The 23,068-nt window shown below is 34.8% G+C and overlaps 1 pseudogene across 1 annotated transcript; it reads right to left on the reverse strand.

Annotated features, from left to right (window-relative positions):
• Positions 1-16,949: 16,949 nt before the first annotated feature.
• LOC145570217 (uncharacterized) lies at positions 16,950-22,150 on the reverse strand (annotated as a pseudogene). Its single transcript, XR_014096412.1, has 5 exons — positions 20,550-22,150; positions 19,626-19,778; positions 19,397-19,538; positions 18,255-18,496; positions 16,950-17,315 (listed from the first exon to the last, which is right to left on the reverse strand). The product of XR_014096412.1 is annotated as an uncharacterized LOC145570217 (transcript).
• Positions 22,151-23,068: the final 918 nt, after the last annotated feature.

The following is a 23,068-nucleotide window of genomic DNA, read 5'->3' on the forward strand; positions in this document are numbered from 1 at the left end:
TTCCGGATGGGTTGGATTTCTAACTTTATCTTGCAATGTACCCATGTGTCTTTCAAAAGGGTAGCACCATCTCATAAAGACTGGACTGCACAACTTAATCTCACGAACCAAATGAAGAATCAAATGCACCATTATGTCAAAAAGTGACGGCGGAAAATACATCTCAAATTTGCACAAAGTAACAACAACATTCGCCTGGAGAGCATCAAGTGTAAAAGGATCAAGCACTTTGCTACATATAGTATTGAAAAACGAACAAAGACTAGTAATAGCTTCTCTAACATACTTCGGTAAAATACCACGAATTGCAATGGGTAGAAATACTTGCATCATCATGTGACAATCATGGGATTTCATACTAGTCAACTTCAATTCTCCATTTAAGGAAACAAATCTTTTCATGTTTGACGAGAACCCAGATGGAAGCTTGATGTCATACAAACAAGAACAGAACTTTCGTTTTTCTTCCTTTGACAATGTGTAGCATGCTGGAGGTAAATAAACCTTTTCCTTCTTGCCGCGTCCATCATCTGTCTTCTTTGATACACCCGTGGCCTTTCCCTTGCGCTTCCCCTTACGTGTTTTTCCAGCATCTTCGCTTCCTTTCTCCTTTTCCTTTGCCTTCCCTGCCTTGGGCCTAACCCACAATTCCGGACGAACACCCCACACTTCCAAATCTAATCGAGCACCCTTTCCATCCTTTGTTTTGCCTGGAATGTTCATAATTGTCCCAACAATTGCATCACAAACATTCTTCTCTATATGCATCACATCGAGACAATGTCTGACATCATGTTCTTTCCAGTACTTAAGCTTCCAAAATATTTATTCCTTTTTAGAGAGAGCATGTGGATCAACAGGTTTTGATGTTTTACCAAAAACAGTTGGTATACCCTTCACTCGAGCATAAACCTCCTTTCCACTTAATGGCCTAGGAGCAGCATCCTCTTCTACTTTCCCATTGAAGGCCTTTTTCTGCCTACGATATGGGTGATCTCGCCTTAGAAATCTTCGGCTCCTCACGTACACATCTTTGCCGTAGTGATCAAGGTACACGTTCGATGTGTCATCGACACAAATGGGACCTGCTTTGTGCCCTTTGTTCTTATACCCGGACATGTTGCCATATGCTGGAAAATCATTAATGGTCCACAACAAGGCTGCCCGCAATATGAACATCTCGTTCTTATGGGCATCATAAACGGAAACTCCTTCGTCCCACATCTTTCTCAAATCATCAACAAGGGGCTCAAGGTAAACATCAATGTCGTTTCCAGGTTGCCTTGGCCCCGTTATCAAAAGTGAAAGCATTACGTATTTGCGTTTCATGCATAACCACGGAGGCAAGTTGTAGATCACTAAAAGTACCGGCCATGTGCTATGTTTGGTACTAAGAGTGCCAAATGGATTCATACCGTTCGTGCACAACCCAAGCCTTAAATTTCTTACTTCATCACCAAATGCCCTAAACTTCATATCAATGTTCTTCCATTGTGGAAAGTCGGCCGGATGCTACAACAAACCGTTTTTCTTTCTTCCCTCTGCATGCCATCTCAAGTTCTTAGCGTCTGTTGGAATTGAAAATAGACGCTTTAACCTTGGAATAATGGGAAGATACCATAACACCTTAGCAGGAGGTCCCTTTATCCCAACATTGCAGCTTGTTAGCCTGTAACGCGACTTACCGCAACGTGGACACTCCTCTAACTCTTCATATTCATTTCGATACAGAACACAATCATTAGGACATGCATGAATCTTTTTATACTCTAAACCAAATGGACACATGAGTTTTTTTTGCATAATAATAGGAATTAGGAAGTTCATTCCCTTCTGGCAACATGTCACATAACACAGTCAACAAAGAAGTGAAACTAGTGTCACTCCAGTTATGCTTTGACTTAATGTTAAAAAGTGTTAGCACAGCCGAGAGTTTTGTGTATTTTTTTGGACCCGGGATACAAAGGCTTTTTGGCAGCCTCTGATAAGGACTCAAATACATCGGATCGGTCCCCGAAGTCACCTTCAACATCATGCATCATCTCATCCAAGGGATCAAGGCCACCATCCTCAATCTCATCCCTCCCCTCATCCCCATCTCCACCGTCATCAGTCCCACATTCCTCTTCCACGCGAATCTCGGCACTCTTATCATGCGTATCATTCCCAACAACATTCTCTCTATATGATCCCTTTTCACCGTGCCAAACCCACACATGATATTTAGGCCTAAACCCATGACATTGTACATGAACCATGATAGTATCAACACTATCGACCAATGTGACATTATTACAATTCGCACAAGGGCAATAAAGGGCTTTGACACCCGTTCTGAGCTGATATTGTGAAGCAGTCTTGCAAAACTCTTGAACACCATTGAAGAATTCCAATGTATCACGTCTACCATACATCCAACCGCGATCCATCGACGTTTTAAATTGCCTTTAAGCATACCAATACATATATGATTAAGCATACCAACACATTTATGATGTCAATCAGAGTACAATCCATATATATTATTCATATTGCGTAAAAATGAATGCTCCAAAAAGATCCTTATCACTCCAACCTAACCCATCCTTGAACGTTTAATCTCACTAGTGAATGTATGTCAACTTTCCAATTTTAGGGAAATTCGGGCAGCATTTCCCCCCAGTTCTCCAAGTACACTATGTAGGTAATAACTTACCTACATATGCACCCAGAGAACAAGGTGGGAAAATGATAAGCCAGGATATTCCTTAAAATCGAAAAAGAGACATACATTCACTACCTAAGTGAGATCAAACGTCCAAGAACAGTCCCAACCGGGGAATATTCAAGACTTTCTCCTAATCAGAAAGACTCGAACGGGTATCTAAGCAAATGATGATGCATTCAACTATTTGCATTTATTTGACATTCAACAATACACAAGTTCATTCATTTATATAGTGCTAATTAGAGTAACTACAAGCAAACTAATGTTACTTGACAATCCATACATTCATTCATAACAACCCATAAATTATATTCTACTAAGAATTTTTTTAACAAACTAACTAGTTAACTAACAAGTAACATATTCAATAAAATTACTTTAAAGCTACTTTAATTCACACAATATATAAATATATAACATGTACAAAATTAAACAAAAAATTAACAACTTGAAATAAACAAACAATTAATTAAAAAATTAAGTAAAAATTGTCTTAACTAAATTTGAAACCCTAGCTTTTAAGTTTGGAATAAACAAACAAATTATATCAAGTGCAAGTAAAAATGGAGCAACAACTCACCCTAATTTGAGAGTGAGAAAGAGATGGAATGTGGAGTGAGAGAGGGAGGTGTAGTGGTGGTGCTAGCTTAGGTGCTTATGGCAGCAACACCACATCAACAACCACGACACAACAACCTCGAAACCACAGCAACAACACATGCAGCCACCCCCAGCAACCCCACAGCAACAACCCAGCAGCAACAACAGCACGAAACCCCCACAACCACCTACGACCACCAGCAACCCCGCAACCCCCTCAACCACCTACGACCACCAGCAACAACCAAGCAACCCACGCAACCACCTACGACCACTAGCAACAAACCACCAACCACTTACGACTCACACCAGCAACAACTCAGCAGCAACGATTAACCCAGCAACACCCCCGCAACCAACTACAACCACCAGCAACCCCACACTCTCCTACGACTACCAGCAACACCGAAAAAGAGGGGAACGAAAGGCAGAGAGGAATGGAGTTTGGTCGGACTCAATAGAGAGGGGAACGAAAGGTAGAGAGGAATGGAGGGAAAAGAAAAATTTTTGGGAATGAATATTAGAGGAATCGAAAACAGGGGGAGGGTTTTTGTGAGGACGGCAAATTTTTTTTTAAAAAGGAAGCAGTTCAGACCGCTTCTCTTTTGAGTTTTGGAAGCGGTTCGGTTCAAACCGCTTCCTTTTTGTAATAAGTGGGTTTTTTTTGGGAGTGTTTTTTTGGGTTTTTGGAAGCGAAATTGGAAAATCGCTTCCAATTTAGGGCTGCCAATTTGGTTTATTCTACTAGTGAACTCGCCCTATCGGGTGGATCCTCATTGGCTTGAACTGGTGGTTCTTCATTACTGCTCGCAAGGGAACTCTTTTTGGCCTTTGGTTTAAATCAGACTACAAAAACAATCAGAAATAAAAATAAAACCGTTTCCCTGGCAACGGCGCCAAATTTTGACAGGCTTAAGTCGTAGTCACCTAATCAAAAATAATTCCTAAATCCTCTAACTATGCAGATAGGGAAGAAGGGTCGAACCACAGGGAAACAAGTCGATTTATTCCTAATTAATTAAGAGTAATCTAAATTATCAAGAGTAATCTAAACAAGTCGATTTATTCCTAAGCCAACAATTATAATCTACCACATCACGAGGGTTATGTAAGCATTTGGTTACGGAGGTCTGCTCGGGTCATAACCACCCAACTGATGCCTCACCATCAGGTTTACTCACCCAACCGGGGACTATTCAAGACTTTCTCCTATTGAGAAAGACTCGAACGGGTATCTAGGCAAATGATAATGTAAGCATTCAATAATTTGCATTTATTTGACATTCAACAATACACAAGTTCATTCATTTATATAGTGCTAATAATTAAATTAACCTACCTACAATCAAACTAAGGTTACTTATCATTCCATTCATACATTATAATTATTAACCACATTTAACAAACAAAAATGTTAACTAATAAGTATTCTATTCAAAAATTTCACTTTAAAGCTACTCAAATTCAAACAATATATATATATATATATATATATATATATATATATATATATATATATATATATATATATATATATATATATATATATATATATATATATATATATATATATATATATATATATATATAACATTTAAACAATTAAAGTACCAATTAACAATTACATTTGAAACCTAACTTCAAATTTTGGAATAAACAAACAATTACTACCAATTAATACATATGAAAGTAAAATTTAGCAAGAACTCACCCTAATTTGAGAGTGAGAAAGAGAAGGATTGAGGTGGTGGCTCCAATAAGTTAGGGAGGGATAGAGAGAGAGGTGTGGTGGTGAATGAACAGCAGCAGCCACCCACGAACACCACCAGTTGTTGCCACAAACTCCACCAGCACCAGCCACGAACACCAACAGCCGCAACCCACTGCGAACACCCACGAACAGCCGCAGCCCTACCCACGAACACCCACGAACAGCAGCAGCCCTACCCACGAACAACCGCAACCCACTGCAGCCACCCACGAACACCCATGCGAACACCCACGAACAGCCGCAGCCCTACCCACGAACACCCACGCGAGCACCCACGAACAGCAGCAGCTAGCTTCAATTCAGACCAAAATAAAAAAAATAAAATGAAAAGGAGAGTGAATGGTGGTGGTGGTGGTCGTCGTCGTCTGGTAAAAGAAGAGTGAATGGGAGGAGCTTGGACATGCAAGGTAGAGAGGAGAGCTGGAGATTGAATGAAAATTGAGGGCGGGAGTGAAAAATCACCAAAAATTCGATTAAGTGGAGGAAGCTAAGGTAATCCCGGATTTTTTTTAAATTTGCAAGCGGTTCAACCCCAAACCGCTTGTCATTTGTTATAATGGCAAGCGGTTCGTGCCAAAACCGCTTGCCAATTAATATTAGTGGTTTTTTTTAAAAAAAAAAATTGGCTAAATGGCAAGCGGATTTTTAAAACCGCTTGCCATTTGGGGATTCCCATCACTTATTTTCTACTAGTGTATTAATCACACGTACAACACGATCATGTGCACTGTTCTGTTCACCTTATTTTCACTTATTTCAATTCTAATAAGCTCAGATAAGTATGTCTTACAAAAAAGTATGTCTAAAAAAATAATTTAGATAAGCTTAGTTAGGTTAGTTAGGAAAAAAAATAAGTTTTAGGGTTATCCATTTTCAAATTACAACTAAAAGTTAATATAAGTTTAAATAAACTCATATTAGGGTTATCCAATTTAAAATTATAACTAAAATAGATTTTAATAAACACAAATATTTTATTAAGGCCGATGTTCAATAATTTATTGAATGGCCGCAACAAATAGGTGTCATATGTCAGTTGCCTAAAATTAAAACAAAAAAATAAATTATTCTTTCTCTTCTTCATAATGCTTTACTTTCTCTCTCTTCCTCATTTTTCAATGGTATTTTCTCTCTCCTCTTCGATGATCTTCCACCATTCTCCTCCCTTCCATGGGCGAATTCTTATTTTCTACTTTCGCTTTCACTTGCGAAATTGTTTCTCGCTAATTTCAGGTTTGTTACTTAATTTTTTTTGCATTTTTGTTAGTTTTTAGTGGTTTTGATTTTGATTTTGATTTTTAGGTTTTTTGATTTTGTTCTTTCGCTCTTTTGTAGTGTTATTTCCTTGTAAAGTTTGCAATGATGAAGAAGAAGAGTAAAATTTCAGAGGCAGCTATGATGTTGCTTTCATGGCAGTTTTGTTGTACATTGTTTCTGGGTAATACTCGTAGTTGATTTCATTAAATATTTGGTATTTCACTTGAAATTGATAATTAAATTATTTAATATTTGCAAATTTTTGAAATCATATGAAATGTGGCAAAGTAATGTGATTATATTCATTTTGATGGAGCTAGTTTTGTACTACAATTACTGTGTTGCTAATGTAAATGCAATGACAGGGATGCAACCCACCACCAATGGATATGGCGGGGACATCGGCGGACATTAGTGCGATTTTGTAAAATATGAGTCACTTTTATGAATAAAAAGGGTCACTTTTGTGAAAAAAAAGGTCACTTTTGTGAAAAAAAAGGGTCACTTTAGTGAAAAAAAGAGTCACTATTGTGAGAAAAAAAAGGGGTCATTTTTGTGAAAATATGGGACACTTTTGTAAAAAAAAAGGTCACTTTTATAAGAAAAAAGGGTCACTTTTCGCAAAATGTTCGATTTACAATAAAATTCTTGTAAACCGAGTGCATGAAAAAGTTTTTGTTTAATAAATTTACAAATTTAGATAAGTTTATATAAGTTCGGTTAAGTTAAGATATGAAAATCAAGGGAACTAAAAAACTCTATTTTGTTATAAAATAGGGAGAAACATGAGAGATTGAGAGAGAATTAATCTGTCTATCTTCATTCCATAAGATGATATATAATATATACATACAATATAATTAGGGTTTGCTTGGATAAGAATATAAACCCTACATCTAGAATATTCCGGAATGATATAGGAAGATAATGGATATCCACAAATATTTCATAACACTCGCCCTTGGATGTCCATTATCGAAGATTGTGCCTCGTTAAAACCTTATTAGGAAAAACCTTGTGGGATAAAAACCTAATGAAGGAAAAAGAGTAAAACAATCTTCGTAATACACTCGAGATGTTGCCTCATTAAAAACCTTACCAGGAAAACCCAATGTGGGACAAAACCATGGTCAAGGGAAAAAGAATGCAACGCGTATTTTCTCCCCCTGATAAATACATAACTTGAGATCTTCTAGTGCCGCAACAATGAATCCAATATGGCTAGGTGTCTTCTCATATGTAGTAGAGTATCATTCCTTGCTCTTCAACCCTCCTAATTTGAATTTGCATCTTCAAGTCTTCACGTGGACATATTAAGTGTCTTCATTTCACAATGTATGGATCTATATCATTCCAAGCCTCTGCTTGAATAAAGTTACTTTAAAAGTTAAACTTATGCGGTTACGCCTTCTTCTGGAGGTCGTGAATAATAGATGATGATCATTATTTAATCAAACATTCCTTAATGGCAACCCATGATATTATTAATGTTGCTATTCAATCTCGTATTAATATAACACATGTAATTATATACATTGATCATGGTTCTTCTAGACCATAATATATAAAATAGTCTCACGCATAAGTATCCGTTGATATTCTTTAGAATATTCATAATTGACATGATAGTCCTCTTGCAAATACAAATAGTAATTTTTAACCTTCATGTTGAGATGTCAATGACGCAGTCACATAGACTAAAAGTTTGATAATAATTACAATATTCAAAATATAAAATTTGTAGGGCTGTAAATACATTGCATTTAAGTTCTTCGGGAACTTTTCTAACATGATTCATAAATAATATTAAATCAATGTCATATATAATTTCATCATAATTATAAGCCCATTGGAATGTAAATATGTCTTTCTAATTTTCCATCAAAATTGTAAATATGCTTTACTATATATATAATAATGAACATTTACACATACCACAAATATTATATAGAAACAAATGCATGCCATTTGAGATATATATCTAGTAAACATGATAACATACTAAACAAAAATTACAATCAGTAATGCATCTAACAACTTCCGATATATGCAATGAATAATACATTAACCTAGACTCATGCATGCATATGAACATACATAGGACTCAAAATAATGCTAGACATTGTATAGTGTGGATTTAAAATTCATATTACATTGGACTTCTGGTCCATGATAAACTTATGATCATTATCATTATGTCGACATCAAAATGGACATATATTTCAGATCCCTTATTCACTAGTCCATTATACCACACTTATGCATTATTTATCGGTTCCATCATATGCTGGTATCATCATATAATTCCTCAAGATACAATTTTAATTTGCATGCTATTTTGACAATAATATATCTGAATACATTTTTTTTTCATTGGTACCATCATAATTTTTCTTACATCATAGGCCATCTATTATAATAATTCAGATATCTATACCACTTTTGGGGTATTTCATACACCTGGTATTAATATACTATTACACTATTAAAAAGTGTCAACTGCACTATCTTGCCATCTATCACATCTTTATTTTGAAACCAATTATACAATCTACACATCAGGTGTAGTGATTCAAGTATATACAATTGGCAAGCTTTATCACAATGTGCAATATATCTTGATAACATATGGATGAAAGTTGGCTAGAAATTATTTCAAATTACCATTATATATATAGGGATCATCAGTTTAATTAATTTTTGCCAACTTACTCCAATTCTCCCCCTAAGTTGGTAAAATATCTCACATATATAGGGGAATCACAATTCTTCACCAACTTTGTATACAAATTTGCAATAATATTCATTTCATGGGAGGATCATAATCAACAAAATTTATCTCTCAAAAGAATTATATTAAACAAGTTTTTATCTCATCTAGAGAGCAATTTTAAATCATTTCTTCATTAACTATACATTGCATAACACATATATATTTATTATTAAGTCTTTCATAATTTGTTCTTTTCAGGAGATCAATAATTCAATCATTAATGGGGAGACTATGTTGTGCAGTTGAATTTCCTTCTTTTCCTATTTCTTATGTGCTGACATACAATAGCCCTAATCAGTAGAATTGTTATACAAATATAAACTTGCTTGTAATAATTCTACTAGGTAGTGATCTTCTGGATCTTTAAAGACTAAGTGTATTTGGTGAGCTTCTGGTCACCTAATAGTCGACAATAATATATAAATTATTTTGGTGAACTCTTAGTCACCCATTACTCTTTTATATAAGAAATCAAAACCTAACAACTCTTGAAATTTTCATCAATATAAATTATTATGAATCACAATCCAAATATAGCTCAATCTCAATGTTATGTCTTGCCATTCAATTCATTTCATATATCTAACATTGAGATAGCATCAGCACATTATCAAATGAAACTTCAGGTTTCCATAACGAGTAATTATTAACCCGGATGGCCTAATTTAATTATCACATCCAATCATTTCTCTAAATTTAAACTCTGGTCGGTTTTCCAATACTAGTGATCACTTTATTAAACGTACTTATGCATGACCATGAATATGATGTGATTTTAGAACACTAACATGTGTTTCTTTATACTATTGGCAAGACAATCAGCTAATATAATTTGATCCAATATTTACTCATACTCTGCTGGAGTGCTTTGACTATAATCTTGATACATGCTAATCTTGTTGGACATTTTATACTCTTCTGGAGTACTTTATATAATCATAACACATTTTAATGTACTAAAACTGATCTCTTCAGGAGATCCATCAAAATGTGTCATTTTCTCAAATTTGTCATTGTCAATTATTGCTCTTTTCCTCTTCTAAGTATTCTTATCGTTGTAACCCTTTGGATTACCACACTTCAGGTGTGCTAGTTTCAATAGCAACTGATATTGTCCTTCTAGGACATCAAATTATATATACATTTATAGCTAGTATATGAGTAATGACATTTATTCATATCCATCTTCAGGATGGTATCATTCTAAATATTTGATTATCATGTGGCCACCTCTATTAAGAAATAAATCATTGATATTTAATTAGGCTAGTGTATGTACCAAACTGACCATCAACATATTTAATTATTCATGTGAAAACAATGGAATAAACACCATCTCCCCCTAATCCTTGCATATGGGGGTATAACAATAGTCCAACAATTTTATATCTCTTGGTCCTTTTAAGCCATGAATTCTTTTAGCAATGCATGTATCAAACAAAGCAAAATTATTCTTTTCCTCTTGCCCAATTATATGAATCTTTATATTGAAAATTCTCAAAATTAAATTATGGGCATAATAAATACATTTTTCAACTAAGAAACTCATAATGTCATGCTTAATTTCTTTAACTCATAATTAACACTATTTCTTGCTCAAATAGATATTCTTATAAACTTTTCATATGATCAAGAAATTATCATGCAAACATACTTGTTATCCTGTTAATCCCACAAATTGCTATTAACTTCTGGGGGTAAGTAAATCAAGTAATATATGAATTATTAATTCTCACCTTGAGTTCGATATGCAGATAGAATATTATACAAAATCTTTTGTATATTCTCTTATGACGTTGTGCTTATAAAATCACTTTAGTCATGTGACTGGTGAAAATATTCAGGAAACGTATACGGTATATCTGACCCTTCAATTCATTAATTTAGGGAACTTCAAGTCGCTACTTCTGAATACTTCACTTTCAATTTATTCATCATTCCTATAATTCAACATCGTGTATATAGGTATATAATCAAATTCAATCACACATCAAACAATACTTATACCATCGTGTATTTTCATAATAGTACCTCTTATTTTCATAATAGTACCCTCTTATAAGGTTACTAAGTTAATATCAATTTTAGTGCATGTACATGAGATATTTTAAAGTATACATTAAAAGAACAAAATTTGGAACTTCAAGTCTTAAATTGAACAAAAACTTTTGCATGCCCCCGGTTTACAATAATTTTATTGTACATCGAACATTTTTGCGAAAAGTGACCCTTTTTCTTTACAAAAGTGACCCTTTTTATTACAAAAATGACCCATATTTTTACAAAAGTGACCCTTTTTCATATAAGTGACCCTTTTTTTCACAAAAGTGACCCTTTTTTTTAACAAAAGTGACCCTTTTTATCACAAAAATAATTAAGCTACATATGCAAATTGCAAAACGAGTATCAAAATCTTCCTCAACATCTTCCTCCATAGAATTGGAAGTTTCTGGAATTTCTCTCTCCTCCATTACCTCTTCTTTAAGCTCCACACTATCAACCTCAGCCTCCATTACCAGAGTTCTTCGCCTCCATCTTCGCCTCCATTACCAGAGTTCTTCGTCTTCGGCTGAAACCTAGCATTCTTCGGCGCGAATCTTGACGGCGACGGTGGCGGCGACGGTGGTAAGTGAAAAATAAGTGAGGAGAGAGAGAAAAACTGATAAAAAAAAGGTAATGAAGAGGCTCACTGCTATTGATTTACAATAGCATTATTGTACATCCGATTTTTTTGAACATTTGTGTAAATTGAAAAGGAGTATGCAATTATAGAGTATTAGCTTGCAACTAATCATTGATTTTATAGTTTAAAATACAATTGTACAGACATGCATCTGACTAGTATCAAGTATCAAGCAATTCCACAACAAAACAAATAAAGATATTAAAATTATAGATGAACATAATAAATATAGATATTTGGTTAATAGAGCTACGAATTGATAAAGTCAATCTTATCTTTATTAGTTTGTTAGAACTTGTAACATACTAATTAATAGGAAATCTCGGTATATATAGATATCTGGATAAACAAAATATCTTAGAATTATAATTAAGATCAGATATTATGTGAGGCAATGACTAAATATAAATAGTGAACTGCTATTTGACGCCCGCAAATTACTCAAAACGCCCGTAAAATTACAACGAAATTACCACTCTACCCTTGAACCACTCTACCCTAAACCATTCTCTTCAACTCGCTTGAAACCAAAAAAAACAAAAAACCACCACCACTTTCACCAACACCCAACCCCCTTACCACCACCACCACAAGCCGGAAATGAAAAAAACAAAAAACCACCACCACGGTAAATTTTTAATTTCTGTCGCCGGAAATGTACAAACCGCCCAGGGAATCCGGTTTGACCACGGTCAAAAAGCCCAGTGAAAACGGTTTGACCGTGGTCAAACCGGATTCCCTAAGCGGTTTGTACATTTCCGGCGACAAAAATTAAAAATTTACCTCACGAAGTGGGTCCGGCGGGGTGGACACCCTACTTTCCGCCTCTGACATGTAATCGGGTGGCGATCGTGGTGCTGGTGGTGGTTGTGGTGGTGGTGTTGGGTGTTGGTGGTACTGGCGGTGGTGTTGATGGTGGTAACCGTGGCGGTGTTCGGTGGTGGTAGAGTTTATTTTAGGCTTTTAGCTCCATTTTGAGAGTTAGAGTTATGAAAGGGATGGAAGATAAGAAATAGAGTTAAAGAGGGTAAGAAATAGAGTCAAGGGTAATATCGTAATTATTTTGTAATTTTGCGGGCGTTTTGAGTAATTTGTGGACGTTAAATAACAACCCCTATAAATACTCCATATGCAATCAAAAGAATAAAATCAAACATCTCACAGTAATACTTTACAATAAGGTAGCAATGATAATCATAAATCGTGCCTTAAAATAAGGCAAGATAACATAATAATATAACTTGGCATATGTCATAATTATGTAACAAAAGCATATGTTAACTAGTATGGAAGTAATTATTCCTCATTTACAACTTCATTCACTTAAGGCCAGGTATAATGCTATACAAAGAAAAACTCCTACGGAGGAATAGTTAGAAATAATACGAAGTAACAATTAGTCTTGCAATAGTAACTCATATATCCTCAATTATGATCTTCTAGTTATAAATCAACGAAAGTTGCCGTTGTTTAACAAGCCTTTTTGGTTTGATTCAATTACTCATTACCATACAACAACAATAAAAATAGAGAAGTTTTACTATCCATTAATTCAAAATAGGAATTTGTGCTACTAAGGAATTTATCCTACGAAACAATTGCCAATATTTATACAAGGATCGGAAGAAAACAAAAGTCTTGCTCACCAAGGCTGTTCGTTTCCTAAAAGATATACCAATAAAAGATATCCTACCAAAACGATAGTTCATTAAATATACGAGAATATATGAAAATTTCACCTTATTTATAACACGTTATCAGCACTAATCTAGCCAATTGAGCAAGCCGACTATGCAAACAAACAAAAGAAATCAATAGCACATTACGTTTGTTTTGCTAAAATTGTACAATTACATAGTACAAAGATCTATCATTAAAACGTAAATCCCAATATAATTACAGTTAGGTTCTTTTATCTTGAATAAATTCCGAATGTAACTTTCTGTTTGATTTTAAATTTTGTCCAATTAAATTAGCTATGTTTGTGTCGAATTGGATGAATTTACGCTTTCATTAAGCTACTGGTTAATCTATATTGAGCAAATTATTTACATGAAATAGTATAATTAATTAAACAAATTAAAGAAAATAGAATATTAGTATTCGATTATTGATGAATGTTTTAAGCATCGAGCCATTCTTGCATCAACAATAATCCATTAGACGCTATAAAGTTGAATCATGAATTATTTGCAAGTTTCGTAGTAAATGTTTGAAGCAATTCAAGAAAGGTCATGAAGATCTTTATAATTCTGATAGATAGACTTTATGGATTGTGCTATCTCGATGTTTCGTCAAGCTAAGATCCCCATTAATTATTTATTGTGTGTTGTGTCAGTACTAATTTGTATAGTTAATATTATTAATTTGTTTGAATTGCTTTGATTAAATTCATATGCTTACATGGCTAATGATTTGCATAATTGTCCTATATGGGGAAGTATTGTAAGCCTAATAGGATGATTAGTGATTTACTCATCAGATTGCATATGTATTTGATATACTTATTTTGTTAGTTCTTAGCTATGAGGTCACAGTAGTAATATCTACGGTAGGGAGAAATAGGGAGAAACATGAGAGATTGAGAGAGAATTAATCTGTCTATCTTCATTTCATAAGATGATATATAATATATACATACAATATAATTAGGGTTTGCTTGGATAAGAATATAAATCCTACATCTAGAATATTTCGGAATGATATAGGAAGATAATGGATATCCACAAATATTTCATAACATATTTAGAATTTTTTATAAAAAAAAACCAAAAAATTAAGAATCCTTTTCCTAATAAAAGTTTGATCACATAATAAACGCCTTCCAAAGTTTTATAAATATATGTGTATTCCAAGTCCTTCAAACCTCAACTTTACACACTAAAGATTTCCCTGCGTAAAACCCTAGAATTTGTTCATTAATCCTCTCTTCCTCGTCAAAAACTAACTTTCTTGTCCTTCTGATTATCAAATATGATGGGTATGCTTTCAGTGATCATGAAGAACAAGCTTTTCTTTTTGAGGTAAGTTACCATACGTTATTTTACTAAGGGCCTGTTCTCATACGTTTATTTTCAGTTCAGTTCAGTTCAGTTCAGCTCTAATCAGTTCAATTCAGTTCAATTCAGTTCAGTTCAATTCAGCTCAGTTCAGTTCCTAATTTCCCTCTCTAATAAAATATTCATTTTAGCTCATTTCAGTTCAGCTCAGCTCAGTTCAGTTCAGCTCAGCTCAGTTCAGTTCAGTCCAGTCAATGAGAACAGGCCCTAAGTCTCTCAATATCGATTATGTGTTATTTTATGTACTCTCTTTGTATCGACAGTGTAATTTGAATTATGATTATGATAAAGTCACTACGATTAGTTTAATTGATATTTGGTATAACATCATAACTAAATTTAAAGTAGATAGATTATTTAGATGAACAAAAAACCTTGTACTTATGAAGTTGCTAGTTATCAATTTTTTGTTTTAAATTAGAGATCGCAATATATATATATATATATATATATATATATATATATATATATATATATATATATATATATATATATATATATATATATAACATTCGTTATAAAATGCGTAAAAGTTACACTAAAACGCACAAAAGTTACTCTGACATACATAAGAGTTATTTATGCTTCATTGATAAATTTGACAAAAGTGACACTAAATTTGACAAAAGTGACAATAAATTTGACAAAAGTATACCCGATGTACATTAAATTACTGAAAACCGAGGGTATACAAAAGCTGTTTTATATATATATAATGTGTATGTACAAATGTACACAATAGCCAATTAACTTACAATTTGCATGGTGTTTTTTATCAAAGCTGAATTGATTTATTTTGGAAAATAATCCGTTGTAGTCCTATCATTTGGATTAGGTCAAGTTAAATTAGGTATAAATCGAGTTATTACATCAGGTTGGATTAGTTCAAAGTTTTAAATCGAGCTACTAATGTAACAGATGTAGTATTTAGGTCGTGTTAGTTTTTCTAGGTTTTTTAGTTCTATACTTGTTAAGTTGGTATTATTAGTAACATGCGTGTACATATAATAAATTTTGACTTTGTGTGTTAATTATGCAGTAGACGGCCATATGCATCAGCTGCAAGCGAAGGTATTAGGATTATACCTGCTAGTAATGGTCCTGTAATGAAGAACAAGGCATCCGATGCAAGTGAGAAAATAATTGGAAATAATTTTGCGGCGACAAACAAACAGTTAAGAGAAATATTTTGGATGAGAGATCCTACGACTGGATTCTGGATGCCGGAAAACCACTTTGACGAAGTTGATGTGGCGGAGCTACGACAGAAACTCCTTTACAATCAACAAGGATAGATCATAGTGTGACTGCATGACAATACTCACTACTTTAACAATATTTCTGTGTTTCGATTTGTTTTAACATAGTAAACTTTACATTATAACAACGAGTTTAATACCAAGATTACCTTCAGAATTTTATTACTGTACTTCGTTATTATCCTAATGTCCTATTTTGAAATTATTCAACAAATAATTATACTATTATTAAGAGCATTAGAAGTTTATAACTAAATCTAAATAAGTATTTCGGATTGAATTTTTTCTACCAGTATATGTATGCATGTTTCATAGAAATTAAAAATGCAGATTAAATAGACATAAACCAATTGCTAGTAGGGCACTTCTCTTTTTTTTTTTTTTAAAAAAAAAAAAAAAAAAAAAAAATACAATTGCTTAGTACTTTACTTACCGCACATTTGATAAGCAATAGAATAGCCTAAATTTATGTCGAAACTTAAATAGGCCAGCTTAATCTGGGATATGAAACAACAGGTTAAAGGCCACAACCCTCACAGGTGCACCGTGCAGCGGTGCAGGCGTGCACTCTTTCTTGTGCAGAGATTGGCTCAATCCAAAATTTGGCTGCATAGTTCAATTATTAGAAATTTTAGTAAACAAAACTGTGAAATAAAACTTGCTCCATCAGTTAGTTAACAATGACCAAAATTTAGACTGCACATTCTAAATTATAAGGCAGGTGATTAATACTTAGATGGCCAGAGGCTACGTAGTCACGACTCACGAATGTTTCATACACAAATGTTATCACGGTATGCTGATGAATAATGCGAGCAGCCAAGCAGTAACAATGCTTTGTAATACTAGTATATAACAACAATATCATTAATGACCAAAAATTTCGACCAAAAATTACAAAACTTGAACCCCTATGTGTGATTATATCATTACAATAAGAGTTATGTGTCGCAGATACATTAGTAGCCCAACAATCAAAATCCAATCTAGGCACAACTACAAGTAAAGCTGAATGAGCTCATCACTGACTACAGATGGTGTTAAAACACCAAGATCTGTAAAAAGTAGAGTCAGATATTGCGGAGGTGTATAATCACGGGCAGATATTTCAATCTCAACCTTTGATGGAACAGGCACACCAAAGTCAATAGGGCGGAGGGCAGGAGCCATGTATTTTTGATGATCTAGAGGATAGAGACGGGCAAACTGCAAGGGAAGGAACAAGAAAGTTGGAAGCCAAGCGAAAAAATATAATTGAAGTAGCATCAAGCCATTGATAACTCAGGCAAATGAAGTAGTTGCACCAGTATTCAGTAGTAAGCTAATCTAGTGTCCAGACTCTTAAGTGCCAAATAGAAACCAGCTAGTATTTTAGTTCCATCATCGACGTAATGCTATTGTAAATTGGTTTTCACAATAACCACCTCGAATTACAGGCAATTAGCAGCCAATGATATATACTTCAGAGATAAATTGATAGATTTATGTTGATGACTACACGGAATAATCAAATTTGGTTCATGTTAGCCAACCTCACTTATGGGATTAAGGCTTTGAATGATAGATACAAGTATAATTATACTCAATGTTGTTCATAATAATTTCAGAACTTAATAAGAAATGGAAACGAAATACGAAGTAATTGGTTGACGATTGAAACTCGGGAGTAAGTGACCACTGATTTTCACATACATAAAAATAATAAGCTTTTTAAGAAGAAAATTCGTACCAGTAAAAGAATATGTTTATGCAGAACCATACAAACCTTTTGGCAGTGATTCCTAGCCTAGATTACTCTATCTGAATATCCCATTATCTAGTCATACCATCTATACTCATATTCAAAACCTCAGTATATATATAGTTGATGTGATGCTTAAGATACTTTGTAATAGGTTAAGATACCATCTATACTCATATTCAAAACCTCAGTATATATCACTCCATATGAAGTACTTTGTAATAGGTTAGCATAGAAAAGCTTTGCTTATCTATTTCAGATACTTCTAGTCAATCAGGCACTTCTGAAGAGTGAAACTGTGAGTAACACAGACAGACAGAACATCTCATAATTTTTACACCCCTATATACACTGCCAGAACACACAGAGACAAAACAAGTTACAGAGATGGAGAGAGAACATACCTTGTAACTTTCAGCAGCAACATAAACTGGTTTGTTCAAGCTGTGAGCAACCAATGCAATCTGATAAGTTCCCATCATGTTTATTATGCCACCACTTTCAACCACTCCATCGGCCCCAACAAAAACCATGTCAACCTCATCCATAGAATATGCAACTGCTGAGTCAATTAAGAGTTTCACAGGAACATCAAGCTTGGCCATTTCATTTGAGAAACGTAATCCAGTCCTGTCAGGTCTTCCCTCTGTAATTTTAACACAATGGATGTCAAATTAAAAGATATAAACATTAAAGAGAAAAATTAAGCAAACATAGGTAGGGCACTAACAGAAAATGCAATAAGCCAATAATATGCACACATACAAAAACAGAGTACAGAGACACTACTTTTGAGGAACAAAAGAAGGTTTTTTTTTTTTTTTTTTGAAACAAAGGAAGAGAAGAAGTTACTTCTGGTATAATTATTTATTTTTTAGATAATCATAATTATAAAAAATAAAAAAATAAAATAAAAAATAAACCTTCGGTTCACAATATAATGAAAATGGAGTCCATAGAACAAATAAGTCCTAGAAGACATATTCCTTAAAAGTTTTCCACCCACAATTTGCACATTCATACATCCCAAGACTCCCAAGCACTCTAATCTCAGGTCATCCATTATATGAGTTAACACTAAATCCTCTCTAAATTACTCCCACTAGCATGAACTCATGAGTACTATACGACAGATTTAGCTATCAGAGGTGGACAAATCTTATTCTTTTAGGCAGAAAAATGATAAACCCAAAATAACACTTGATATAAAATTGCCACACATTAGTAGTGGCACACATCTGCATGAGGATCTGAAACAGTTCTACAATACCATAACTGATGCAGGGTCAAAAATTTTAACATAGGCAACTTATAAACATAAATATTTGAATAGCCACAAGGCAATTGAGAGCTAATTCCCATTTGGCTCTAATTGTTCATAGACTTAAGTCATAACAACCCTATAATTCAACTTCTATAAGTTTGTTTGGCCATTATTTGCAATTCGGCAGTTCAGCTTGTGCACTTGTTTGAGAACGGAAAGTAGATCCTGCCCAATGCAAGGACAAGTTAAATCTAAAGGACAGTAACATGATAAGAAGAAAACCTGTGCAAAAGACACGAAATGACTTTTTATTTTGCGCTGCTGTCTTCAACACCTCAAAGACAACTCGAGAGAAACCGTGAACCAAAATGGTGCATCCATCAAACATGAAATCTTGGCTAAGCATTGAGATAATTCTCCGTGCCTGCAACAATGAACTTAATTGTATTGTTCTAGAATTTCCACCTCATGACCTTAAACTATTCTTTAACTCATTGATAGCTATACTCACCTTGTAAGATATCTCGCCAAACTTCTCTGCACGCTCAATCAAGCAAGACCTAGCAGAATTAAAGTCTTCATACTCTAAGGCTGAAGTTCTGGTTACATATCGCATAAACAGATCACAAGCAGCAGTTAACGAGATGGACGTTGCATCCCATGACTGAATTATTATGATGGAAAATGAATCGAATTAGAAGACATGCAGAAGGGGGTGGCAATCTCAAATCCATTTCTGCTAATAAGGCACAGGAAAGTAACAACCAAAACAAACAAGGCTACACCTAGCTCAGGTGCTCAACAATAGTATCCATAGGTACTATTTCAACCATTACAAAGTTCCAAGCAACTCCACATCACATAAAACATAAAACAAGCAATCACTTTAAACATCTACATTTGATCAGTTTTACACGAAAAACAAGTTGTTTCAACATAATACCCTGTGCTGCACTGATGTTAGATACAAAACCTGTAGGCTGTACATAAGCCTGCATAAAATTCAAGTTCAAATAACCCCGAAAATACAATGTTTCAATGGTTTCATACAGCATGCAGCAAAACCTAACTTAAAATATCAATTATACAAGTCACAATGAATCAAAATCATCCATTAACAGGGTCCCTATTCCTCAACAAATCAAGCTAATACAGTCATTTAGAATATACAATTCGCGTTCCGCGATACATTCCCTATCTCCCATTATTCAGAAACTAAATAGTAAGTAAATGTTAAAAGGCATACCCTTTATTCATCAACAAAATCACCCATGAATCCAAAACCATCAATTGAACAAAAACACAGGGACTACATGAAGATCATCAAAAACAATTCCACCCCAAATTTCTTAAACCCAGATAAATTACTAACAACACTAAATTCAGCTCAAAATTCCCACAAAAAAAATGACAAAACCAAACCAAAAAAAATTACCATAAGAGAATCGGAAGCTTTCTAGCTCAATCTCAAGTTCCATCATAGTAGTAGCATTACTCGACCTAATCACAGAAGCCAAAGCCCTAATTGCCGCAACAGCCTCAGCCAAATCAGGCTGTTTTCGACAACCATTAAACTCCTCAATCACACTTCCCCCCTTCTCAACCCCACAACCATCCTCCACCTCCGCCGCCGTAACCTCGCCGGAAACGGCCGCCTGAGCTTGCGCCAACCAATCGCTCGTAACAACCGCATGATGAGCCGCCCTTGTTTGATAATACGCCGAAATATTAGGGTTAGGGTTTAGGACGGAAGTTTTCGACATTGAAGGCGGCGGTGGTGGGTTCAAAACGTCGTCGTTTTGGTGGTGGTGGTGTTGTTGAAGTAATAATTTTTCTTGTGCTTGGTTATCAAGGATGAAGGTTGGAGATCTATACCACATTTATTCACTTTTTATTTTTTATTTTTTTTATTTAATTTATTTTGAATATTCTTTGATTTCTTTTGATTAAATTGAAAATAAAAATAAGAATAAATTCGAAATTCGTCGGGATGATTGAATTTTCCAATGCCGGAATTTCGGATTCGACGTAGTGAAGAAATAAAAATAATGAAAATGGAGAAAAATGAGAAAATAGCAGATTCTGGAAAATTTGAAAAATGACGTATTATTGATATTTATATCTTATTTACAATGCAAAGTACAAAGGCACTAAACTTTCCCAAAAAAAAGTAGTATTTTGTATACTCATAATATCCAAAAAAAGTAAGCCTAGACATAAAACGAGACTCCTGAAGCCAATTCAAAGATTACACCGGCAGCGACTACTATTCAAGCCATCTCAAAGATAGTGTCGGGCAGGGTGGAGTGTGAGGACGGCGGTGAATCAGACGAAGGTAGCGGCGGCGGTGGTGGCGGTGAATCGGGCGAAGGTAGCGGCGGCGGTGGTGGCGGTGAATCGGGCGAAGGCTGCGGAGGCGGTGGTGGCGATGAATCGGCCGAAGGCTGCGGAGGCGGTGGTGGCGATGAATCAGACGAAGGCTGCGGAGGCGGTGGTGGCGATGAATCGGACGAAGGCTGTGGAGGCGGTGGTGGCGATGAATCGGCCGAAGGCTGCGGAGGCGGTGGTGGCGATGAATCGGCCGAAGGAGAAGAAGAAGATGAGGTTGGGGTCGGAGTGGGAGTGGGAGTGGGGCCAGGAATGCGGTGGATGTGGGGTTTGAAGATTTTCGCGTAGATCAGATCGGCATTCCTGAACAAAAAGTTCCCGATTCTCCCTCCTACTGATGAAATAACGGCACCCATGATTCTGCAGATGATATGGTGGAGGTGGAGGTGGAGGTGGAGGTGGAGGAGCCATTATATATAGAGAGAGAATGGAGGAGGAGGAGGCGGCTTGTTGGGGAAGGTGGCTGGAGGAGGAGGAGGCGGCTTGTTGGGGAAGGTGGCCGGAGGAGGAGCTTGTTGGGGAAGATTGATTAAAAATGGAGGAGAAGCTTGTTGGAGAAGGTGAATTAATTATGGAGGAGGAGGAGGATGGGAAGGGGTCACCGGCGGAGAATTCCATGGTTCACGGTGGAGAAGCAATTTTTTTTTTTTTTTTTTTTTTTAGTTTGGTGGTGTTCAACAAACATCAGTACCAGGAGTTTTTATTTATTCTTTTAAAACTTCAATGTAGGAATGTGGGTTGGTGGGCCAATAATTTAGTTAATTAAGTTGTTAATGATCAAATGCTTGGTTTTCAATCTCTTTTCATATAGTTTGTCTTTTGGATCGATTCGTCATATTGTAAACGAGTTTGTCAATCTTCCAATATTAGCTAAATATTGTAAATAAAAATATGATTATTCACTAGTAAATTTTTCAAGTTATATTTAAAAATGAGTTGAATTTAGACACCTTTTTAGTGAGCTTGTACGTATTTTAAATAACTCGATCATGTAATTTATGATTTTATTTTGTTAGGATTATTTAATAAATAAAATCTTATCAATAATATGTTAAACTAAATGTTAATGTTTTACTTTATTACCAAAAAAACAAACAAAAAAAAAATTAATGTTTTACTCCCTAAATAAATCCTTAAAAATGGCATGGGTCTAGTTGTGATAGTGTGCCTTGTACTCAAGTGGGTCACACATGAAACGGGCTTAGAAAAGTTATGTCAATCAATTAAAATACATCCATGCACGACCCAAATCTTGTAAGGCCCCTCCTGATGCGTATTTTTGACGGTTTTAATTTGATGGAAGGATTTGAGTGATTTTAATGGTGGAAATTCAAAGGATAGTCTTAGAAGGCAACGACATCTAAGCTTGGTCTTAGGAGCAACGATCCCAAAACCCTAGTTAACAACTAGTTTGAACTTTAACAAAGCTCTCTTCAAGCAAAAGCTCAATAAACTCAACTTTTTTATTAAAAAATATCCTCCGAAAATAATTGACATACAACTATTATATATAGGAAAAATAAATCTATCCTACTTGCTCCGCAAGCAAACTAGATAAAATTCCTA

The sequence above is a fragment of the Chenopodium album genome, chromosome 12, assembly GCF_948465745.1.
Source record: "Chenopodium album chromosome 12, dcCheAlbu1.1, whole genome shotgun sequence".
In the NCBI taxonomy this organism is placed as follows: Eukaryota; Viridiplantae; Streptophyta; class Magnoliopsida; order Caryophyllales; family Amaranthaceae; genus Chenopodium; species Chenopodium album.